The 25313-nt window shown below is 40.5% G+C and overlaps 1 long non-coding RNA gene and 1 pseudogene across 1 annotated transcript; one reads left to right on the top strand and one right to left on the bottom strand.

Moving 5' to 3' along the window:
- The first annotated feature begins 6008 nt into the window (after positions 1-6008).
- Positions 6009-12307, top strand: LOC149831082 (uncharacterized; annotated as a pseudogene).
- A 1148-nt stretch (positions 12308-13455) lies between these two features.
- On the bottom strand, positions 13456-15556 carry LOC149831081 (uncharacterized). The gene is made up of 2 exons (XR_016432985.1): positions 14766-15556; positions 13456-13844 (listed from the first exon to the last, which is right to left on the bottom strand). It is a non-coding gene; the product is annotated as an uncharacterized LOC149831081 (long non-coding RNA).
- Positions 15557-25313: the final 9757 nt, after the last annotated feature.

Below are 25313 nucleotides of genomic sequence, written 5' to 3'. Positions count from 1 at the left end.
ATTTGCCATATGTTTTTGAATTTTCTTCATCTGACTGTATCATAAAGAACAGAAAAACAAAGAGAATAGCAGTCAAGGGGAGTAGAAAAGGTGATCTCTATACTCTTGGTGGGAGTCCAAAGACATTTTTCTCCACACAATTCAGGAAGGTTTCAGAAGAAACATGACATAAACGGTTTGGACATCCTTAAATGAGTACAGTGCAATTTTCGAATAAAAATAAAATTATTGATTTTATTCTCAGTAATAAAAGCATCATTTGTGCAAGTTGTCAACTTGGTAAGGCATATCGCCTACCGTCTTTGGATTCATATAATAAAACTCTTCAGCCTTTTGAAAAAGTGCATTCTGACATATGGAGACCCACCCCTGTTTTGTCTCGACATAATTATCACTATTATGTTATCTTCATTGATGACTATACCAGATTCACGTGGTTATATCCCTTGAAGCAAAAGTGTCACTTTTATGAGAGCTTTGTTCATTTTCACAAATATGTTGAAACCCAGTTTAAGCAAAAAATCAAGTTTTTCAATCCGATGGCGGTGGTGAGTTCACTAGTCACAAGTTTGTTAAGTATTTTGATGATATGGAAATAAAATGCCAAATATCATGCCCGACACCCCAGCAAAATGGCATTGTGGAAAAAAAACATCACAACATCACTGAATTAGGGCTTACTATGATCTTTCATAGTTCCATGCCAAAACGATATTGGGTTGAAGTGTTCTCCATGATAATTTTTTTATCAATCACCTTCCATCATCCAGTTTAAACATGGACTCACCTTATCTTCGTCTGTTTAGATCACATCCAGATTATTCAAGCCTTCAGGTTTTTGGGTCACGGTGTTTTCCTTATTTGAGAGATTATGGAAAAAAATAAATTTGATCCAAAATCACTTTCCTGTGTTTTTCTTGGATACAACATCCAACATAAAGGTTACTAGTGCCTCTATCCTATCACCGGGCACATATACATGTCAAGACACGTAGTCTTTGACGAGTATAATATGCCTTATAAGAACCCAGACTCGTTGTATAAAGATGACACAATTTTTGGAGATTTTTCTGTCAGTCAAGAATGGACCCCAAAAGGTTCCTTTGAATACTGAGAGACCGATGGTAATTTCAAGGTTGATAAAGACTTGTCTGTTCTTGATCCTCGCAATGCTACTTCTTATGATTCAATTACTGAGAATATGTAGGACCATGATGTCACCATCCCCGATGGCTCCATAGCAGAGATCAGTTTCCATCATCCCCTTTCAGGTCATCCTGAGCGCCATATTCGTGGAGAAAATCTTCCTACTATTGCTGAGTTGTCCTTTGAAGCAGACCTACCGACCCATGTTAATGAGGGTGATTCATCCGACCGTACAACTCCTGCTTTATCTACTCCGGATCGACCAGTCTTCTCATCAAATGGTAACCCGCAACATGACAGGTATTATCAAGCCTAATCCAAAATACATTAATCTTCATGTTTGTATGACTCCATTCCCCACCAACCGAAGTCCATCAAAGATGCTTTGACTCATCTGAGATGGAAAATTGCCATGGATGAAGAAATCGTGGCCTTAGTCGAAAACCACACTTGGGATTTGGTTCAATGGGAACCGTCTATGAATATAGTCGATTCAAAATGGGATTTTTGAGACAAAACTAAAAGTGGATGGCAACTTGGATAGACTTAAGGCACAATTGGTTGCCCAAGGTTTTAATCAAATTGAAAGAATTGATTTTCAAAAGACTTTTTATCCCGTTATACATCCTGCCAGTATAAGAGTTGTTCTCACAATAGCTAATGTCAAACACTGGGTTATCAAACAGTTAGATGTCAAAAATGTTTTCCTTCATGGTGCCCTGAATGAAGTTGTTTAAATGAAACAACCTCTCGGTTTTGAAGATGAAAACTATCCCCATCATGTTTGCAAACTCAAGAAGGCATTATATGGTTTGCATCAAGCTTCTCGTGCTTAGTTTGAAAGATTAAGAAACTTCTTGTTTATATATGTTTTTTTGAGTTGTGTGTTTGATCCCTCTATGTTCACCTTTCATTCTAAGCAGGGTGTCATGATTTTGTTAATTTATGTCGATGATATGGTTTTGACGGGTAACAACAACACCGTTCTTAATGATTTTTTTAGTGAATTACAAAAGGAGTTTTCGGTTAAAGATCTTGGCCACCTGCATTATTTTCTCGGCATCGAAGTGCTTTATACTGATGAGGGCATGTTTCTCTATCATACCAATAATGCTAAATAAATTATGGAATGAGCAAAGATGTTGGATTGTAAGCCCATGGACACACCCATGCTATCCAAGGGACAAGCTAATAAGGAAAGTAATCAAGATTTTAAAGACACTACTCTATACAGAAGCATCATGGGTTCTCTGCAATACCTCACCATCACAAGACCAAAACTCTCTTTTACAGTCAATTATGTCAACCAGTTCATGCATGCGCCAAAAGTTGAACATTTTCAAGCCGTGAAATGCATCCTCAGATATGTTGAAGGCACCATCGACTTTGGGGTGAACATTTTGTCTTGCAGCACCTTGGAGTTATATGCTTTTTGTGACACGGATTGGGCTGGTTGTCCTATCACAAGACGGTCTACTACCGGGTATTGTACTTTTCTCGAAAGCAATTGCATCTCATGGAGTGCCACGAAGCAGACTATCATTACCAGGTCTAGCTCTGAGGCAAAGTATTCTGCCATAGCATCTACTGCAGCTGAGCTCAGTTGGCTACTTTTCTTATTACATGACATTGGGATTCCTGTTTTGAAGCCGCCTATTCTCTATTGCGATAACCTTAATGCTCTTCACATGTCTATTAACCATGTTTTTCATAACAAGTCTAAACACATTAAGATCGACTTTCATTACGTGAGAGAGATGGTTGCCCATGGAAATCTGGTTACAAAATTTGTAAAATCAGATAAACAGCTTGAAGACATTTTTACCAAAGCTTTGGGAAAATCGTCTTTTGGAGCCTTGAGGAGCAAACTTGGCATATGCAGTCCGCTTAGTTTGAGGGAGACTAAAAGAACTCTCGACAATAAGGACTCTACCGTGGCATCGATTAAAGAAAGAGATGAAGTTGTATTCATGGCCACTTCGATAAATATGAAATCTCAACCAACAATGAAGTTTTCTCCAAACGATAAGTTAATGATTATCAATAATGAGAGTCCATGATAACTGTTGAATCTCACCATGAGAAATCAAATCCACAAATGAAGGGATCTATTCCATGTGAGGAGGAGTTAGCTCCACATTTGGAGGGATTGCTTATCATCAAGGACGTGCAGCCTCATGCAAGAATCTCTGATTTTGCCGATAACTCTAAGAGAGTAGTTATCAATATTATCAAAACTAAGATTGAGGAATCACTTCCACAAAATGTGGAATCGGTTGACACTGTTGACATTATCAAGACTAAAGTTGAAGGATCTCTACCAAAAAATGTGGAGTCAGTTGCCACACATGAAGGCTGGCCAATAGATGCTCTCTTAAGCTTGATGTTAAATTGTTCTTCTTTATTTAAGCATATGTATGCTCCTCCATTAAGCTAAGAAAGATTTTCACCTCTCTCCGTGGATGCAGGATAATTTTATCTGAACCACGTACATCTTGTGTATTTGTCTTTTCTCGTTTCTCTTTAGTGTGCTTTATTAATGAATTCCCACTTCGAAAATTTAGGCAAATTGATGTTGTGGTTTCTTGAGCTAGACTTGATTTTGTGGAATGGATGTAGAACATCCACACAATGTATGATTCACAAATTTATGCTCTAACCATTGATGTGTTGTCTTGGATGCATAGTGAATGTCAAAAATAGAAAAATCTCGTTTTTCAAAAACTTGCAAGAATTAAAAAAGTTTTCATAAATCTTGCATTTTTTTGGCAAATTCTCGACAATAAAAAATATAAAATGTATTTTTTATAATAAAATATTAATAAAATTTATTTAAAAATAAAAATACATGGTTTTTTCATGATAAATAGCCATTTAAAACGTAAATATCACGTTTAAAACACAATATTTATGTTTTTTTTCAGAAATCTCATGATATTTTGAAAATCTTGCAAGAAATTATAGTTTTAAACTTTCAGACAATTTCTCACGATATTAGCATGAGATTTTTCATAAATCTCGTGATATTTGTCACTATGCTTGGATGCATTATTTTAAACAAATCAAAGTATCATTTATTCTTAGCTAATGATCTCATGACCACACAAGCTCTTTTATGTGTTGTATGTTTTAAAGTACTTTAAATTATGTAAAATAATTGAATAAATATATAATAAAACATGCTTTCTTCAGTTTGTTATAGTAGCTTAAGCACTTGTGATGATTAGGAAAATTAAAGAAAAACCTTAGAATTATGCTTATGCTTTTGTCAAAAGCATCTGATTCCTAATGCTTAGTCTTTGTTGAGAGCCATATAGTCTATTTTTTAATTATAATCTCTCTCACTTTCACACATTTCATCCATTTGCATGGGTTTTGTTCTAGTGTTTACACATATATAGAGGTCCAAGCTTGATCCAAAAGCCAAGCAGTGCATATTCCTTGGCTATGGACACGAAGAATTTGGCTACAGACTCTATGACCCTGTTGATAAGAAGGTGGACAGAAGTCGAGATTTTATCTTCTTGAAAGATCAGACTATTGAAGACATTGGTAAGTCTGAGTCATTAGAGTCCGGTACAGGTGATCTTGTTGACATAGATCTCCTTGATGCACCAGTTGCTCATGATTTCGTGGAGGAAATGTCACTTCCTCACAATGATGCAGAAGAAAGAAGTGTTGAGTCATAAATTGAGGAGGAGCACACACCCCAACTCAGACTCCGGTAAGGAGATCCTCTAGAGAGAAACAATCATCCAGGAAATACTCATCAAATGAGTATGTGATGATTATAGATCAAGGTGAGCCAGAAACTTTTGAAGAAGTTTTGAAGGATGAAAACAAGTCTGAGTGACTTAAGGCAATGAAAGAAGAAATGGATTCATTGTATGAGAATCACACATTTGATCTCGTAAAGACACCTATAGGGAAAAAGGTGTTGAAGAACAAATGGATCTTCAAGCAGAAGACTGATGGGAACAACTCTCAACCTAGATACAAGGCACATCTTGTTGTGAAAGGTTTTGCTCAGAAGAAGGGAGTTGATTTTGATGAAATCTTCTCACCAGTTGTGAAGATGTCCTCCATCCAAACTGTGCTCGGTATAGCTGCAAACATGAATTTGGAAGTTGAGTAGCTTTATGTGAAGACTGCATTTCTGCATGGTGACTTGGATGAAGAAATTTATATGGAGCAACCTGAGGGCTTCATTGACAAGGGTAAAGAGCACCTAGTCTGCAAGCTGAAGAAGAGCTTGTATGGATTAAAGCAAGCACCAAGACAGTGGTATAAGAAATTCGATTTCTTTATGACTGAGCATAGATATTCAAGAACCTCCACAGACCATTGTGTGTTTGTGAAGAAATTTCTAGATGGTAATTTTACCATTCTCTTGCTTATGTGGATGATATGCTGATTGTGGGTCAAAAAATCAGCAGGATAAACAAGTTAAAGTTGGAGCTGAGTGAGATTTTTGCCATGAAGGATTTAGGTCCAACAGAACAGATTCTTGGGATGAGAATCGTTCGTGACAGGTCACATGGGTAGATTTGGTTATCGCAAGAGAGTACATCAGAAAGGTTCTTGAGAGGTTCAACTTGGACAACGTAAAGCCTGTCAATTGTCCACTTGCAGGCCACTTCAAACTTAACTCAAGTCAATGTCCTACAAATGATGAAGAAGGAATCAAGATGTAGAAAATTCCCTATGCTTTGGCAGTAGGTTTGTTGATGTATGTTATGGTCTGTACTCGACCAGACATAGCTCATGTTGTTGGAGTTGTTAGTCGATTTCTGTCAAATTCGGGGAAAGAACATTAGGAAACAGTGAAATGGATTCTCAGGTATCTTCAATGCACTTCGAAGATGAGTCTGTGCTTTGGAAAGAGTGAACCTATTCTTGAAGGATTCACAGATTCTGATATGGCTGGTGATGTAGACAGTAAAAAGTCTACTTCTTGGTATTTGATTACTTTTGCAGGGGGAGCAGTTGCATGGCAGACAAAATTACATAAATGTGTAGCTCTCTCCACTACAGAAGCTGAGTTCATCACCATTACAGAAGCTAGTAAGGAATTGCTGTGGGTGAAGAAATTCTTGCAAGAGTTGGGCTTGAAGCAAGAAGAGTATTGTTCTTCATTGTGATAGCCAGAGTGCTATTCATTTGAGTAAGAATTTCTCGTTTCATTCAAGATCGAAACAGATTGATGTTCAATACCACTGTATTCGAGATGTCTTGAATAAAAAATTGTTGTAACTAGAGAAAGTGCATACTGATGATAATACATCAGATATATTGACCAAGTCATTGCCCAAGGACAAGCATGAGAAGCGTCGATTCCTAGCAGGAATGGAAGAAGCTTCCACATAATTCGGGAAGGGAGAGAATTGTTGGGTTTTCCTCCTTTGTGAGATCCATTGGTTCGATGCACATTCAGTATCGCTGCAGAATTCCAAGCACGACGCTTGATCTTCTTGAGGATGATTTGGAGTATTTGCTGAATAGCGATTTGTAGAAGTCCTCTCAGCTGAATGACGATTCAGTTGTTCAGAGTTTGAGGTTCAGCGATTTATCGATGACGATTTATGGTGAGTGTCTTCAGCTGCATAGCGATTTGTGGTATCCTTGGTTAGCGATTTGTGGTTATCGTTGGATAGTGATTTGTGGTATCGCTGCATAGAAATTTGTAGTAGTCGATGGAGAGCGATTTGTAGTAGTCGTTGGATAGCAATTTGTGGCTTCAGGTGGATAGCGATTTGTGCTAAGGCACTTCAGGCGCATCGTAAGTTATGCAAGACATTTAGTCTTTCGCATTTAATGTGGGTCTCGTCCTCTATATAAGAGATGGATGAAAGAGAAGAGGATGTGAGCAAAAAGGCAGAACATTATAGAGAGAGTGTGAGAAACACTTTTAGAGCACCAAAAGGGTGCGGAGAGAACAAAAGCAAGAAGTGCTGCTACACTTTTTCAGGCTAGCTTCGTCAAGCTGATTCTTCAATCATTTGTTCTTTGTTCTTCAGTGAGGTATATCATCTTGTTCATTTTGTTACACATTATGTGTTTGTAAGGCTTACGCCTTTTGACCACTCTGTAATCTTTGTTTGAAGATAGTGAAAGTTGCTGACCTATTGGTCGTCGTGGACGTACCTTAGTTAAGAGGAAACCACATAAATCATTGTGTGTTGTTTTGTTTTTGTTGTTGGTTTGTTTTGGTTTTATTTCTTCTACTGTCATTGTTTTACTGTTTTCATCGATTCACACTTGTGGGGAGACCTGGTGCGTCCATTTTAACCCCAACAGTACTAGCCCCCTTGATGAAAGGACCTGATCCAGAGGATCATGGAGAAAGAGAACTCCTGTGATGTAATCCGGGGATGGGTTCGAACACAAATGGAGAAGGGATCTCTCACTAGTTCCTTGGGTTTCAGTCATAGTTGCATGAGATCCGATCCGAAGCTCCTTCTTGGTGTCCTAGGCCCCCTTGATGAAAGGACCTGATCCAAAGGATCATGGAGAAAGAGAACTCCTGTGATGTAATCCAGGGATGGGTTCAAACACAAATGGAGAAGGGATCTCTCACTAGTTCCTTGGGTTTCAGGCACGGCTGCATGAGATCCGATCCGAAGCTCCTTCTTGGTGTCCTAGGCTGTCCTCTGCCTCCTGTTCTCGTTGTGAATGTCCGGCTTCCCCATATCTCCATAAAAAACTCTCCATTCGTAAGTCTGTTTTGTATTGTAACTTCTTTTTAAAGATATGTTTTTATTATATCTAATTAGGGTCACAAGAATTAGGAGATTGGATTTAACTATAAGAAGAATGCTTGGTATATAAAACTCACTCTTTGGTCTCTACATATACCGTTATGCAAGATGAAAACTGTCATTTTTACCATCGACAAGACCAAGAAATTGAGTCTTAGTCATAAGGAGAATGCTTGATATAAAACTCATTTCTTGGCCTCCAAGTGCACTGCTATGCGACATGGAGATTACCTTTCTCTCATTCTCTCTTTGATATATATATATATATATATATATATATATATATATATATATATATATATATATATATATATATATATATATATATATATATATATATATAAGGCCTGTTATAATTTGATCATTCTGTAGGTGACTTCCTCTGCTCACTATATTATACAGCAGTATGTTGCTGCTACTGAATGCACTAAGCTGCAGCAGAATTGCAGCCGGAGTATATATGCAATATATAGGCAGGGTGACGATGACCGTCTGCGAGTCCGAGATGGCCAGAAAAATGATCAGGAGTAATATGAGCAGAGATGGTGAGAGTGGGTGCTTTGTGTTGTGGCAGATGTGCCCTGATATGTGGTCTGTGGAGTTGGTTCTGGGCCGAAATAAGATTGTGGCAGGGAGCAACGGCAAGATCTTGTGGCGCCACACTCCTTGGCTAGGAACTAATGCTGGTAAAGGGCCTCCCCGCCCACTCCGCCGGATCGTTCAGGTTGTTCTCCCAATCTATATCTATTTTTTAGGGAATAGTGGTTACGTGATCCTGCTCAAGTACTCGGACCACACAAAATATAGAAAAACACTACTGCATGCAGCGATTTTCTGTGTAAAACACAAAACACAGAAAATCGTTATACACAGATTTTCTATGTTTTGTGTGGCCCGAGTATTTTGTAAAGTACTCGGGCCCTATCACTTGGATCTGCTCCCGAATATAGTTATGATTTAAGACGATTCTTACTTTGTATCATCAAAACTTACCTATCATCCTATAATTTAGAATACTTTTCAAACATGCCACGTCATGGTTGGGCGTGTGAGATTATTATTGCCCGTTTCTGTTTCTTTTTTTGGACTCTATGAACCGTGAATTTATCTCTTAAATCTAACCACACCGATGTGATCTACATGCTTGGTTTTATATGGATCAACTCTTGTCCGATTATGATGCATAAACAAGATTTTTGTAAAACTTTAAAATCAATGGCTCATAATCTTCATAAATATTCAAGCATTCAAAAATCACATGTTTTCATCGAAATTGCAAAAGAAGCATAGAAAATGACCATATTATTAGTTCTTATATTTCAATTCTCATATTATAGTTACTATATATATATATATATATATATATATATATATATATATATATATATATATATATATATATATATAATGGGATGGATTTGTACACTTTATCATTTTATCCCGTCCAGCTCCCTCAAAATCATATTTTTTTTATCTTTTTTCTTACATTTAACACCATAGATATGATCTATAAGTTTTGTTTAATGGGAACAAGTTTTGGATCATCGGAATCTCATAATTTTTTCTGGTGATCCAAAATCAATGTCTACGAAAGTACCAATTTTTTTTTGCTCATAAAAATATGTTTTTTTCATTGAAAAAACATGATCCAAGAGTCGATTCCAACTAAATCAATCATGCTAAACACATCTAACGGTTCAAATCTATCATAAAACACTTCAAAATTATGGGGCAGAATGATAAATGAGGCCTAATATGTTTAGTTTTCTCTCTCTTGATATATATATATATATATATATATATATATATATATATATATATAGAGAGAGAGAGAGAGAGAGAGAGAGAGAGAGAGAGAGAGAGAGAGAGAGACAAAAAGCGATCAACATTACTTAAAAAATGAAACTCAACAAAGCGTTAAGTTCCACAAGCACAAATACAACAACACTACATGAAAACACCATTTACACACAAAACAGAAAAACCCGAACACAAAACAGAAAACTCATCAAGGACCACAAACATCTAGATGAGGATCGGTTGGAGGCAGAGGCAGGTCTTTGAGATATATGCGTAAGATAGCATACACATCAGCCAAGACCCTATGAGTCAAATAGTTAAAGTTGAACGGGACATTCCGAAAAGTAGCATCATTTCTGGCCATCCATATGAACCACCAGAGGCGGAGCTGGGGGGGCAGGACTGGGCTGTAGCCCAGTTCTGCCTCCCGAAATAGTTATTTTTTTTAAAGCCTAGCCCTGATTCTATATGAAATAGATTTTTATCCATTTTTTTAGCCCAGTCCAGTCCTAGCCCAGCCCTGACTGTAGCAAATAGTTTGATTTGTCCATATGAAATAGTTTTTTATTAATAATTGTAGCCATTTTTTATTTTATCTCAAAAAATTTTTTTTGGGGGCATTGCCCCCGAAAACCCCGACTATCAAAAAAAACATTTTTTTTTTGTACACCCCTGTGAACCACCACACTATAAATAACCAGACTCTCCATATGAACCACCACACTATAATTATAGCAGGGCCAAGGATAAGATCTAACGCAAACCAGCTCTCCCTCACAACAACTGATGGAGCCCTCCAAGTTTTAGAAAACAATTCCCGAAACACTTCACACGACCAAAAAAGATGTTGTGTGGTTTCTTCAGCTTGTCGACAAAGCACACACCAACTAGGAAACTGAAACCCCATCCTCTTGATATTGTTATGGGTTTGTATCCGGTCATGAAGAATCAACCAAGCCAATACCTTGGTCCTTGGAGGTGGTCCCTTCGCCCATAAAGCATGTTTGGGGATCCAGCCCGGACCTGTAGGTAAAAGAGAACGGTAGACCTTGTGGACTTGGAAAACTTCCGCAATTGAGACTGCCCATTGAAGCCAAGATTCGTCTACCCCCACGTCCAAATCTCTGTCAAGAAACAAACGCAATGCCCTAAACCACATTTTCCTCAAATGTGATGTGTATGGTCCACGAGCCCCCCGACGAACAACAAGTAAATCGATTAGACCATATTTCAGCCGGCGAAAGTTTACACATGCATCCTGTGAATTATGAGCCAACCAACACTGCTTCACAGCTAATTCCACACTCCTTTTACACAAAGCAAAAATTTCTAAGCCAGCCATAGTCTTTGGCATAACGATGGAGTCCCATCCCACCAAGTGCCTCTTATAAGGTCCATTTACACCACGCCACAAAAAATTTGACAAGACGCGCTTAAGCTGTTGCTCAACGTTGACTGGCATGACACAAACCGACATGAAGAATTCCGGAATCGCTGACAAAACATGCCTGATCAAAGTAATTCTGCCTGCAAGAGACAAATATCTGGCACACCAAGATTGGAGCTTAAGACACACCTTATCAACAACCGGTGTCCATGATGTTTTAGAGGTTGTCTTGACTTGTAGGGGTAGCCATAAGTACTTAATCGGCAACGACCCTAAAGCGCAGTTGAAAATTTTTTTGGTCGCATTTTGACTGGTCAGATCGCCATTTAGAAGTGTGACCGAACACTTATTTTCATTGAGCCTCAGCCCAAACAAAGTTGCGAAAAACATGAGAATAAGCCTTACGCGGAGCATCTGTTGCACTGAAGCCCTTCCAAAGATTAGCATATCGTCTGCATATGCATATGTATACTAGTATGAATCCAGATTTTCATAGTGTTATTTACAAATCTAACCTTGCTGGATCATTGTAATGAGGTCAAGAAATATGATTTTGTATGCATGAATATTTACTAAAATATTGAACTGTTGGTTGATTTTCATGCCTTAAAAAAACTGATCTAAGAGTCTTCTTTTATAAAACCAAGTATTTTGAAATTTTAGAAAAAATAAAAAAAAAACTAAGAAAATCTTGCTAAGTTATATAAAAATTAGATGAATGCCATTGTCCTGGATAAGGCATCCACCTTTAGTAAAAGTAACCCATGACTTGCTTTTGCTTGAAGCAACCAATCATTTCACATGTGAAACGTAGGGCCTGGATCCGAGGAGTACGGCCAGCATGTTTGCCAATGCACAGTGCCTAGGAGAGAAGATGATTGGAGATGACGTCCTGTATGGATACTTCAGCCAAAAGAGTGGCCTCTTGGTGTATATGGAAGACTCACATCTGACCAGAGTTGAGTCCTCCACAGTGGATACTGTCTATTGGGAGACCATGATTCGAACGAACATTGATGACTATAGAGATGCAGATGGTGTGCTTGTGGCTCACTCTGGAAGGTCTGTTGCTACTGTGTTCAGGTTTGGTGAGGCATCCTTGAGGCACAGTAGGATCAGGTTGGAAGAGAGGTGGAGCATGGAAGATGTTTTCAACGTTCCTGGACTCTCTGTCGACACTTTCCTACCTCCTTCTGACATTTTCTCCCATGCTTAATTCCCATGTTTGATTTGGTGCAAATTTTAGTTTGTATCACGTAAGAATGGCGTGTCGTCATCTTAGTATCTTGATAATGTAAAGAAAATTACTTCTAATTCTTTAATTCAACTCAAAAGGGAAGTGATGAATTTGAGTTTGACTTGATACGAGGGAAATATGGCTCTGTAGTTCCTGGCATGATGAATTCAGCCTCGGTTGTTAAGTTTAAATCTTGAGCTTAGTAGTTAAAATTGGTCATACCAAGTGAGTGCGCAGAGCAGAGGCCATCAACATTGGTGTGTGAATATATCTTTTACGGTACACCGTGCCATCTTGTTAGAAATCATAGGTGCAAGTTGTGTCCAATGAACTTATCATATAGATCAAGGTTGCCAGATCAGGAAGCGGATGCAGGAAACAATATGGAAAGCAGAAATAAGAAACACGACATTTAAATTTTATAAGAAGCAAAAGGGAAGAATCAATTTAAAAACAAAACATGAATAAACAAGGAAGCAATATGAGAACTAAATAAAAAACTATCAGGAAGCAAATAAAAATGATTATTCTTATATTTTTTATGACTTTTTAATATAAGAATTAAAATTTTGTTAAAATCTAATAATGATGATTACCAATTTAGAGAAAGCAACGCCTGAGAAAAAACACATAAAAATATGAAATCTTGTATGGAAGCATGTGGAAGTGTGAAAGAATTGAGATTCACATGAAGTTTCAGAATCAAGGAGTATCGCTTCTGACATAATTAAGAAGCTGCTGGTAAATCTGATATAGATGCATATTGTTTGTTTGTAAGGAGTTGCATCTTATTTTATGGTGTTCTGATATAAAACATGTTTTTCATAATCGTGAAATGTTAGTACATATACTTTAGGACTTTGAAAAAACTAGTTACACAATAAATCACATGATTGAAAACATGTTTTTCTCCAAATAAAGAATGTAGATTACATATAGGATTCAGATAAAAAAAGTGTTTCCTACTAGATTGTACACGCAGTTCATTCTAGTAAATATGTGAATTACAAGTAGGGCTGGAGTTTCATATTTATTTTGACAAATAGCACAGACCTCCTGGATTATGGACCTTGTTGAATTTGGTTTATTTGGACGGATTAGAATCGGACCAAACTCCTTCACATACATTAGAGGCTTTCTATTGAGCCTTCAATCTTAGTTGAATCTCATCTTAGGAATAAAACTATATTTAGTCCATTGCCTCAAAAGTTCAGTTGTAGTTCAAGCCCATATTGCTAAAAGCGACATTAGTCATGCTTCGTGAAGAATAGAGAACTCAAAGTATGTTGTTGCTTTGCATCTTAAGAGACATGAAGTCTGCAGCAAGAAGATCTACAAGTCCATATAAAATCAGGGATCCTGCAAAGGTAGAATTGAAGACTCCCTCCACGAACAGAGCTATTGGACTATTTTCATTGTAGGCATAAGGTATTGCCATACCAAGTGGTATCCCTGCATGAGTTGTAAGGGAGAAGAATATAGCCATCAAGGTCGCAGCTCCTCTCTTGAACTTGGTCTGCAATAATAAGCATGTCAATAAAAGTGTTGGTGAAAAACAAATCATAATTTGCATTAGCGCATATCACAAAGCACAATTCACAGACTCGTAATCTATAATCCATGTATGAACCATGGTCGTAATATACATATCATATTCATAAGTATAGCATACACACTAACCATAATAAAATGTATGCACATATGTTGCTCTTGCATACGCACGCACCATGTACACACATCATAACATTAAATGCATACGCTTCATCGATATACACTCACCTAGTATATACTTAATATCTACTGTTACATGCAATTAATTAATAATATACCGATTTTATCTTTTATTTTTAAAGTTCAACCAGCAAAACAAAGCTCTTCAAACATTTCGGATTTCTCGATTATACAATTATAATTTATATCAATCTTTATCCTTTCTCAACCCTATTTAGTTCAATCATTTATTCTTAACATGTACAAACCCAAAGAACTGTTATAGGGTTTTGAATATATCTACAATAAGCTAATTAAATATCCGCAGGTCACAATGGCCGTAGCTGAGCGTGGCGATCGAACTGTCGCGGCTTTGGCGTCGGCAGGACCCACGAGGCGGCTCTGAGAGGTTGAACCACACTTTGCGGGCACTGCGGTGATTATGCCTCAGTTCCGGCATCGACGGTACAGCGGAATATATATATATAAAAAGGAAAACCCCTGATTGATTTCTGGAGAAAGTATTCAATAACAAGGATTACAGAAATATAATAGAAGATGATAAGTTGAACAGGCCATGATTCACACAAATGCCTTCAATTCCCATAACAGACCACCTAGAGTGCACATATGCAATCAAGACCAATCTTTCACCCCCATTCTTCTCGTACTCGTGTTAAAAAAAACATGACAATAAAATTGAATGTCATTGGGAATTTGAGATTACCGCCTAACAGCAAGACCACCAAGAAGTTTGTAACGAAGAGACTCTGCTTGAGCAAAAGCAAATAGACCTCTATTATTAACCTTCTCAGCATATAGCTCCACACTGCTCTATGGGAAATTAAACCTCTTCTACACAACTGGTGTTAATTCTCTGATCCTCCTACCCTTTTCACCAAGGACATTCTGAGTTCTGGTGGCTCGGATAATGATCTATGTACGCATCGGAGTAACATGAACTTCAACACCGGAGTACTCATCTTCTGCAAAATCCCTGGTATAGACTTTATTTAGCTCAACATAGAAAAACCCCATGAGCAATCAATCTCTCTTTCTTGCTAATCTGAGTCGTCATTTAAAGAAAGAGAGACGGGAATGAAGGTGGATGTGTCGGAGGAGGTCCGGCGATGGGGTAGTGGTCCGCAGAGGATGCCCCGGCTGACAGGGGTGACCCGACGGAGATCGGGTGCCTCTGTCAACAAGGCGGGTTTTGCATGTGAGGGGAAAAACAAAAAGGGGAGAGAGAGAGGGAGGAAATCGGGGGTGGCCGGAAAGGAGGGCGGTGTTGGTCGGCTGAAGGAAATATCCCGGCGATGGTGGCTGGGGCGAGCAGCAATCCAAGAAATAGCTCGGGTGGGCTCGGCTCGGTGCCTCCGTGAAACACGAGAAGGGAGGGAGACAGGGGTGGCGGCGTTCCGGTGAGGTAAGGTGTGGGAAGGGGTCGATTGGCAGACGGTCCGGCGGTCGCGCGCACAGGGATGAACGGAAGAGGGAGAGGGAGTGAGGAGAGAGAAAGTGAGGGGTGGGTCGGGTTTCGTGAAAGAGAACGAGTGAGAGAGGGAGGGGAGAAAGATAAAGGAGAGATGGAGGTTGGCGACCTTTCATTGGGCGAATGTCTCATCTACAATTTTTTTTTTTTGCTTTTATTCTTCTAATTTTTTTTTTTTTTTATGTAACTCTTTTCAATTTACCCCTTCTACCTTGTTTTCTTTTCTTTTGTAAATGCCCTTTTGGGCTCGAGGTCTGAACCTGCATACATACCCGATCCAATTTTTTTAATGGATTTTTTAAAGTCCTGGTAGATTCGAATTCAGTTCGGATCGTTCCACTAAATCCAGAACTGCTCCGTCTTCGCTACGGTCTGAATCCTTCAGTATGTTATATATATATCCCACTCGACTGGATGTTCAGTATGTTATAGGTCTCATCCTTTCATCAGACTGATACACGTATATATACCGGCTCCTTGCTCACAGACAATGTTATATGTACCTACCTCAGAAAATTTGATTGATTTGAGAAACTGAAAATGTGTGAGTCAATGTGTTTTATATCATGATGGATCACCCCTTTGCCGATCGCACGCAAGGGAATGAGAGGGGTGAACAAACTTGCCAATGTTGGTGTCCCTCTTCAAGGGAGTCCAGATTGAGTGCAATCACATCGCACAAAATTTGTGCATTAAGCACCTGATTGCCCTCGATAAGGAGCCCCAAAAATGACAGGGCATGTCCCCTCGATGGAGGGTGATTTGTACAATCATAGTGCACCTGATCTTTTCACTCTCAAGGTAAGTTCTCGCTTTTTATCTTCTTTTGTTCTTATATTTCCTTTAATAAGAGTTGGGAACGATCCACTCTCCCCTTCTTGATTTAAATAGGGCAAGTCTACCTAAAGTAGACTCTTCATTAAGTGGGAGAGGTGTCCCTCCTCTTGCCTTTTTTTTGTTTTGTTTAAAAGCTTTACACTACATAAAGCTACCTTTTATGTCTTATTTTTATTTTTAAGAAATGTTTTTAAATTGATTTTTAATTTAGACAAGGATCTTAGTTGGATAGGGTATTAGAAATGTGAAAGGTTCTTATACAGGTAGGAGGGCCCACCAGGAGGGGAGCCACCCTTGGGATCCTACTTGCCATAAGAAAAGATTTTAAATATTTTAATTTTCCAAATCAGATTCTTAACCTAAATATCCAATTTGATCTCAGATCCGTATTGAATCCAATTTAACTTGAGTTAGACACATATCCATATTTAATTTCAGTTAAATTTTCAAACCTATCTGAGATCCAAATCCAAATGTTTTGCGTGAGATTTAATTTCAAGTTAGATTAGATATAGATTTAAATTCAATTGAAATTCAATTGAAATTCAATTTCAAATTATCATTCACTTTTATGTCTTATTTAATAGCAATTTAAAATCTAAAATATCGACAAAATCTCATATTTATTAATTTAAATAATTACTGAAAATTTAGAGGTATTACACACACACATAGAGAGAGAGAGAGAGAGAGAGAGAGAGAGAGAGAGAGAGAGAGAGAGAGAGAGAGCATCAACATTAAAGAGAGAACGAAGGGTCAACAAATGTTGAGCCCAAAGACCAAAGCAGAAAGCAGGCTCAAAGGCCAAGAGCAAGAACAAAACCAGAAATACAGGAGAAGTAAACGAAAAACACGAAAGATTCAACCCGATTCAGGAGGCGTCCAGGGCAGCAGAAATCGCTGAAGGTCAGGAAACGAGAACCGCAAAATAGTGTGCACGTCTGCTAAAATGCAATATGCCAGTTTATTGAAAACAACTGGCATTCCTGGAAGATGGCATTATTGTGGGTTATCCAAACAACCAACCAGGAAGATAGAAGCCATGTTCTCCAGATAAGCCACCATCGGTTGTACTTGCGAATAGGTTGTGGGCCCCACAAAAGATCAATAGCGAAAGACTCTTGATGCATGTTGATGGCAGGCTCATTTCAGGTATGCTTGAAAAGATCCCCAAAGATGGGGCAGGCCCAGAACATATGATAAGTGAATTCTTCAGCCGTCTTGCATATAATACACCTACTTGGTAGATGAAAGCTAATACGTTTTAGGAGACAGTTTGTCTGAACCCGATCATGCATAATTAGCCATGCGAGGAACTACGAACGAGGAGTAGGGCCCTAAACCCAAATAAGGCTCGCAGGGATCCAATCGGCACCAGGAGAAAGGAGGAAAAGGTAACAAGATTTGGTGCAGAAAGCTCCGCTGGGCGCAATAGCTCGACGAAGAAACTGGGCCAGAGGGTCAGGGTCACCCAGGGGCGGGGATATTGCGGGGAAAAGTGGTTGGGGCGGGGATGAGGCGGGAATCGTGGCGGGGACAGGGCGGGGCGGGGAAAAGTGCACGTCCATCCCCGCCTCCACCCCCGGACGGGGATGGATTTTAACCTTCGTCCCCGCCTCCATCCCCGTTTCATACCCTTCATCCCCGGTCCAAACGGGGCGAGGTGGGGCGGGGCCCCGCTTTCCCCCGGTCCACTGCCATCCCTAGTCACCCTCCTTGAAAATGATGACCAACCATGCTTTGATCCAAGACCGACGCAGCAGAGAAGCGTAGCGTCTGCTGTGGGAGTGGCGATCCAAGTAGAGCGACTCAAAGGAGCCGTACTTAGTGAGGAGGAAATTAGCGCATGGAGAGCCAGATTGGTGCACGAGCCAGCTTTGCTTCACGACAAGGATGGGACTTCTCATTTGGGAGTCAAATATCCCCAAGTCTGTTCGACCCCTAGGAAGCGACAAAGAGTTTCAACCTACCAGATGACGCTTATTCTGGAGATTGCGCCCTGACCAAAGGAAATTTGCCAGTAAATGAGAGAGTTTTTTGTGCACTCCAATAGGCATCACGAACATGGACATAAGGAATTCTGGGATAGACGGTAGAACATGCCTGATGAGAGTTAAGCGCTCAACGATGGAAAGGTAGGAAGCCTATCAGGAGGAGATTTTAGATTGGACTTTTTGAAGAATGGCATTCCAAGCGGTAGAGGAGATATGCGATAGCTGAAGAGGGAGACCCAGGTAGGAAATAGGAAGCTCCGAGGAGGCGCAGCCGAAAATATGCAGAAATAGCAAGCAAAGAAGGAGGGACATTAAACATGGATAGACAACATTTACCATTGTTCAGGGATAACCCTGACAGAGAAAGAAAAAATTGGAGGATTAGCTTGAATTACAACATTTGTTGAATGGTGGCACAACAAAAAAAGATTGTGTTGTCTGCGTAAGTAAGGATATGGTAAGAAAAATTCTCGATTTCGAGGGAATCAATAAGCTGATGCTCCATGACCCTCATCAACAAGACCACAAGACCTTCAGCGATGGCGTTAAAAAGCAGAGGAGAAAGAGGGCAACCTTGCCGGATACCACGCTCGAGCTTGAACTGCTGGCCTCTGACCCCATTGATCTTAATTTGAGAATGATCATTAGTAACCAGTTCGCGCACCCAACTAGAGAAGCGACGACAAAAACCAAGGTTGTCAAGCATATGAAAAAGAAAAAGCCAATAAACCGAGTCAAAAGCTTTATGAAAGTCTAGCTTAAGAGAGAAAAATGGTTGGCCGCTAATATTCAGAGAATGTAGAACTTCGGAGGACAAAATGAAAGAATGATTAATCTGCCTTTGAGGGATGAAGGCAAACTGGGAGTTCGAGAAAATCTGAGGGGCGACGGTACAGAGCCGATTAACCAAAACCTTAGTGATAATATGGTAGATCCCTCCAACACCAAGATAGGGCAGAATCTTGAGATGTCCAAAGATGCTGCATCCTTAAGGATGAGAGAGATAATTGCTAGATGAGTGCGGACCGACAACCGATAGTTGCGATGAAATTCAGCGAAGACCTGAAGAATGTCATTCTTAATGCATGACCAAATGATACAAAAGAAGTCGACTGAAAAATTGTCAAAGCCAGGAGCTTTTCACCCAGACAGATCCTGAATGGCAGAGAAGATTTCAACATCTGTGAACGTAGCCTGCATGGAGTTGGAAAGAGCGGTACTCATTGAGCGAACTAAGGACCGACCGATAGAGCTACCAGTGGACGAGTTGGAAGCGTAAAGGTCCTTGAAATAGCGAGTAATAGCAGGAATGACATGGTCATCTGAGTAGATTACCCTGTCAATGGAGATGGATGGGATGGGATGGCATGCCTCCTATAACGATGCGAGGCAAAAGAATGAAAAAAATAGGTATTCCCATCACCCACTTTAAGCCAGAGCACCCTCGACCTTTTCTTCCAACGAATCTCATCTTTAAGCTGCCAGAAATGCAAGAGAAGAGACAACTCAACCGATTTGGCTTTTAAGTCCTCCAGACAGGAGACAGAGAGATCCTCGAGAAATGACAACGAATTATGGATTATAGACAACTCGGATTCCCAGTCACCGAAATTTGCTGATCTTGCTGGAAGAAAGCCAAGAGCGAATGTCGCGGGAGAGGCAAAAAAGCTTGACCAAAAAATGAGAAGCAGCCCTAACCGCGAAGCACGACTGACTCCAGGACCGAAGGACGATCGACTCAAAATCTGGCTTTTTGAGCCACCATTGCTCAAAATAGAAGGTTCGGGAAACGGAAAAACCAGTCCCCCAACAAATAACCACTTGGCTATGATCAAAGACAGAAGGAGGAAGCAGGCGACAATTGATGTTCGGAAGAATACCTAAAAAATCAGGAGAAACGAGCACGCGGTCAAGCAGTCGGTAGCACGGACGGGATCAGCGGTTAGACCAAGAAAAAACTTCACTGACAGGGGAAACAAGATAAAACTGGTGCGGTTGGATGCACTCCTGAAAGTCGTGCATAGAGGCAAAATTGGAGACCGACAGGCTGAATCATTGGAGGACATTAAGCAGTTAAAGTTCCACATGATAAGGTGCTTCTCCCCAAATGAGTGAATAACCCTAGTCAGATCGGATCAAAGAGCAGCACAGAGATGGTGTCGGTTGGGGCCGTAAACGATAGTTACCACGGCCGTGACTGATGTAGGCCTAGCAGGCAAAGAAAGAGCGATCGAGAGGAACAATTGCCGACGTCTAGTTGAGAAATGCTAATGGAGGGCTTACCAAGAATAAGGATACCCCCCGCGTAGAGAATGACGGGCTTGAATAAGAAATCAACACCTCTCCAAATTTCAGACATGACAGATCGCGACACCTCAGCCATCTTGGTTTCGCAAAGAGCAACGAGGTCTGACTTTTCTTGACGGATTCAACTTGCAAGGAAAAGGCGCTTAGAGGGACAATTAAAGCCCTTGATATTCCAGCACAACACCTTCATAACTGAAATCCATGAAAGAGTGCACGATCACACTGAACACCTAGGAGAGAGTCCAGGCATGGAGGCCGAGTATTGAGGTAGTCGACGATGACCCCGACGGTTGGAACTGCAAGGCACATGGGATGAAACATACCCCACAGATGGAGGACATGATTGGTCGGACGACCTATGTTGCCCGAAAGCCACAAACGAAGGCACAAAGTCAGTGATAGAATTGATGGAATTTTGCATGAGGTCGGAGATGTTGAGGATCTGTTGCTGCGAAAGGGAGACATCCAATAGTCGAGCAGCATCAACCACGCTGATACTCATAGCCGAGGAGAGAGGACTTAGCGGAAGCGGCAGAGCAGCATCGACAGACGAGAGTGAGCTTGGAGAATCATACTCGGGCTCGAGGATCGGTTCCTGGATGATAGGGGAACCGGATGTGGGGGAAGGGATTCTTGGAATTGCAAGACATGGTGGAGGCCGGACGTGTAATGGTGTAACCATGCAGATGGGAGATGAGCCGCGGAGAGCATTGATAACCATCACAACGACCGAATATCCATCATGAAGCATGCAAGGGAAAAGAAGCATGAGCAATTCCCCAGGACGCAGAAACTGAGTAACCCATGCAAACGAAAGGACAGCCGAAAGGAGAGAGAGAAGGCATACAAAAGACCATCTTAATTAACTTTTAGCTAAAAACAACTACAATTGTGATCGATAGCAGCAAAACAAGCTCACTAGATTTCCAAAGCAATAAACTTTAGTGACGAGGGATCCAGAGAGACGAACAAATAAAATACCAACTTGTTTCCCATCTTCAAAATGATTAGACTAGTGCCAGTTTTCTCTTGGTCCCCTTGCTATTACATAACTCAAAATAAATTCATCAACCATGAAGCCTTTTTTGAGTACGAAAAAAGTCCAATGCCACATACCATCATTCTAATGTTCATTTCAGTTTGCACAAAAAAGAAAATATGATATGCATCTTTTTTTATTAGAACAGATGCATGTCCACTCAGCAAATAATTAATCTCCTGCAGCTGCCCTTCAGATCACGCATCCTTGTAAAAAAAAGGATGGATCCAGGCTACGATGCAGTGCATATGACTAGGCTGTGCGGTCTTGAGCACGTTCTTGAACCCACATGATCTTCTCCACCGGCACACAGAGAAGAAATCTTCGAAAACACCATCAACCACCAAGAGGAAGAAAACATACAGTAAACATATATGTATACCGAGAGAGAGAGCATACACCTTTCGATGCAAAGGTCTCAGTGAGGCTTAGAAGGAGTAGAAGCAGAAGAAGACAGTTTGGGGATTGCAACGGGAACAAGGGCAGCAACTCTGGCTTGGGACCTCTGGGGGCGTTGAGGGGAGAAGGGTGGAGATACAACCCCTTCTCTGAAATTAAGCGTTGATGCTCAAGTGCTACTTCGGAACAGAGCAAATGTATATATATATATATATATATATATATATATATATAGAGAGAGAGAGAGAGAGAGAGAGAGAGACGAAAGTAATTCAACATTACCACTCATGAAGATCAACAAAATGTTGAACCCATGAACTGAACAAGAGCAAAAGCCAAAACAAATAAAGAAAGCACAAGAGAAAAGAACATCAGACAGATAAAATGGGCTCACGCCGGAGCCGCTTGCCCAGATTGTGACAAAGGATAGGTAGCATCAGCAGGAGGGAGTGGAAGATCACTAAGATGCATACGCAAGATCGCATAAACATCTACCAAGATTTTATGCACCAGGTTTTGAATGTTAACTGAAATATGACGAAAATGAGCATCGTTTCACGCCATCCAAACAAACCACCAAGAAGTAAGCAACCACGTCCGCCAGATGAACCTCCACCTCTTGTTGCGTCTAATACAAACCGGCCCCAAGATCAGATCTAGCGCAAAGGACTCCTCCTTAACAAATACTTCTGAATGCCTCCAGGTCCTGCTAAAGATTTCCACAAATATTGGGCAAGACCAGAACAAGTGAAACGTAGATTCTTCTGCAGCTTGACAAAGCACGCACCAACTCGGGAGCTGAATGCCCCACTTCTTTAAATTACTGTGGGTCTGTATCCTATCGTGCAAAATTAACCAAGCCAGGACTCGAGAACGGGGGGAAGGACCCTTCGCCCAAAGCACATCCTCGGGCAACCAATCAGCCCCCGGCGGGAGCAACGATCTATAGACTTTTTTGGTGAGAAACTCTCCGCTTGGCGCCAACGCCCACTGCAACCACTGACCAAAATTTCCAGAGTCCTCAAAATGGTCTCTAAAGCAGACTAAAGCCCTCAACCACGATTTACGCAAGTGCGAGAGCGCCAAACCTCGGGTTCCTAGATGAACCGGGATAAGAGCTGGATCCCCATATTTAGCAAGAAGCAAACTAGCACAAGGGTTATTCGGTTGGTGGGCCAACCAACATTGCTTGGCGACAAGAACAATGCTTCGAAGTCTGGGTGCAGGAATGCCTAAACCAGCCATACGCCGAGGTAAAACCACCAAACACCAACCAATCAAGTGACGCTTACCCTTGAGTTGACACCCATACCATAGAAAGCCTGCCAACAAGCGCGTCAGCTGTTTCTCTACTCCCACAGGCATCACAAACATAGACATGAAAAATTCTGGAATAGTTGAAAGAACATGTCTGACTAAGGTTAGACAACCAGCGCTGGAGAGATAAGACTACTGCCACGAAAGCAATTTGCGCTTCACTTTTTGAAGTGTCGGAGCCCAAGCAGCTGAAGAGAGGTGCTTCACTTGTAACGGCAAGCCAAGGTACATAATAGGCAAGTATGAAATAGTGCAATTAAAAATTCTCTTTCCAGCTGCAAGCATATTAGCATTAACATTGAACATGGTAATAGAGCATTTGGTCTCATTTAGAGAAAGCCCAGATAGGGAGAAAAAGAACTGAATGATAAGCTTGAACCTAAGCATCTGTTGAACATTTGCATGACAAAAAATGATCATATCATCAACATAAGTAAGAATATGACCCGGGAAGTCGAAAACCTGCAAAGGATCAATGAAACCCGATACAGCAGCCCGCTTAAGCAAGACCACAAGACCCTCAACAATTGCATTGAACAACAAAGGCGATAGGGGGCACCCTTACCCCAAACCCCGCCCCATCTTGAACCGGTCTCCTCTAATACCATTGATATTTAACATGGCCTGGGCATTTGAGACCAGCTCTCGCACCCAACCAGAAAAACGATGACCAATACCGAAATTTGCTAACATTTAAAATAAGAATAACCAATGCACAGAGTCAAAAGTTTTATGAAAGTCTAATTTAAGGACAAAGTAAGGTTGACCGCTATGCTACAAGGAATGGACAACCTCGGACACCATGATGAACGAGTGTTGGACCCTCTTATTACGGATAAAGGCGAACTGAGAGTCTGAAAAAATCTGGTTAGCCACCGATTTCAGCATATTCACCAAAACCTTGGCAATCATCCGATAGAGAGCACTCATAACTGAGATTGGTCGGAATCGAGAAATATCAGTGGCCTCATCATCTTTCGGAATGAGCGAAATAATAGCAACATGCAAATGATAAGGCAGTCTCGAGTTACGATGGAACTCATCAAACATGCTCACCATGTCTGATTTAACACAGTCCCAAAAGATTTTAAAAAATACGACATTAAACCCGTCAATGCCAGGCGCTTTTCAACCCGACAGATCCTTAATGGCTGAAAAAATCTCATTGTTAGAGAACCTTCTTTGCATAGATCTGGCTTGCTCAGGCTGAATTGAGCCAACTAGGATATTACCAAAGACACCCTCCGCAGTTAACGAAGCAGAATATAAGTCCTTAAAGTATAGCGAGACTGCCGGATTAACGTGTTGATTGAGATAAGAAACACCCTCAATGGAGATAGAAGGAACAACCTTCCTCCTATGACGATGGGAAGCATATGAGTGAAAAAATTTAGTGTTGCCATCACCAGCCGCAAGCCATTTCACCCTAGACCTTTGCTTCCAACGAATTTCCTCTTTGATCCTCCAGCTTTTCAAGAGCATAGTTAATTCTAAGGACCTGGCCTGGAGACTGAGAAGTTGCAAATCAGAAAGAGAGTCAGGAGAAGACATAGACTGATACAACGCAGGAATCTCTTGATCCCATGCGGCTATTTGCTAAAATTTCTCCACCTTACGACTATGAAGCCAAGCTTTGATATCCTTAGCTAGACGAGAAAGCTTATTTTGAACACGTAGCGCGGCCCAATGCTCATCAATAGTTTTGTTCCAAGAATTAGTAATAACCGAGAGAAAATCTGGCTCCTGAAGCCACCATTCTTCAAACGCAAAGCTCCTAGTGGGTTGAAAGTCATTCCCCCAATGAGTGATGATCTGCCCATAATCCGAGATAGAGGGAGCAAACAACACACACTTAACGTCGGGAATGAGGTCCAATAAATTAAGGGTGAC

Source organism: Nuphar pumila, chromosome 7 (genome assembly GCF_984573655.1).
Source record: "Nuphar pumila chromosome 7, dmNupPumi1.hap1.1, whole genome shotgun sequence".
Classification (NCBI taxonomy): domain Eukaryota; kingdom Viridiplantae; phylum Streptophyta; class Magnoliopsida; order Nymphaeales; family Nymphaeaceae; genus Nuphar; species Nuphar pumila.
Note: the sequence above shows the minus strand (reverse complement) of the source record. Positions and strands in the feature narration are given on the sequence as shown.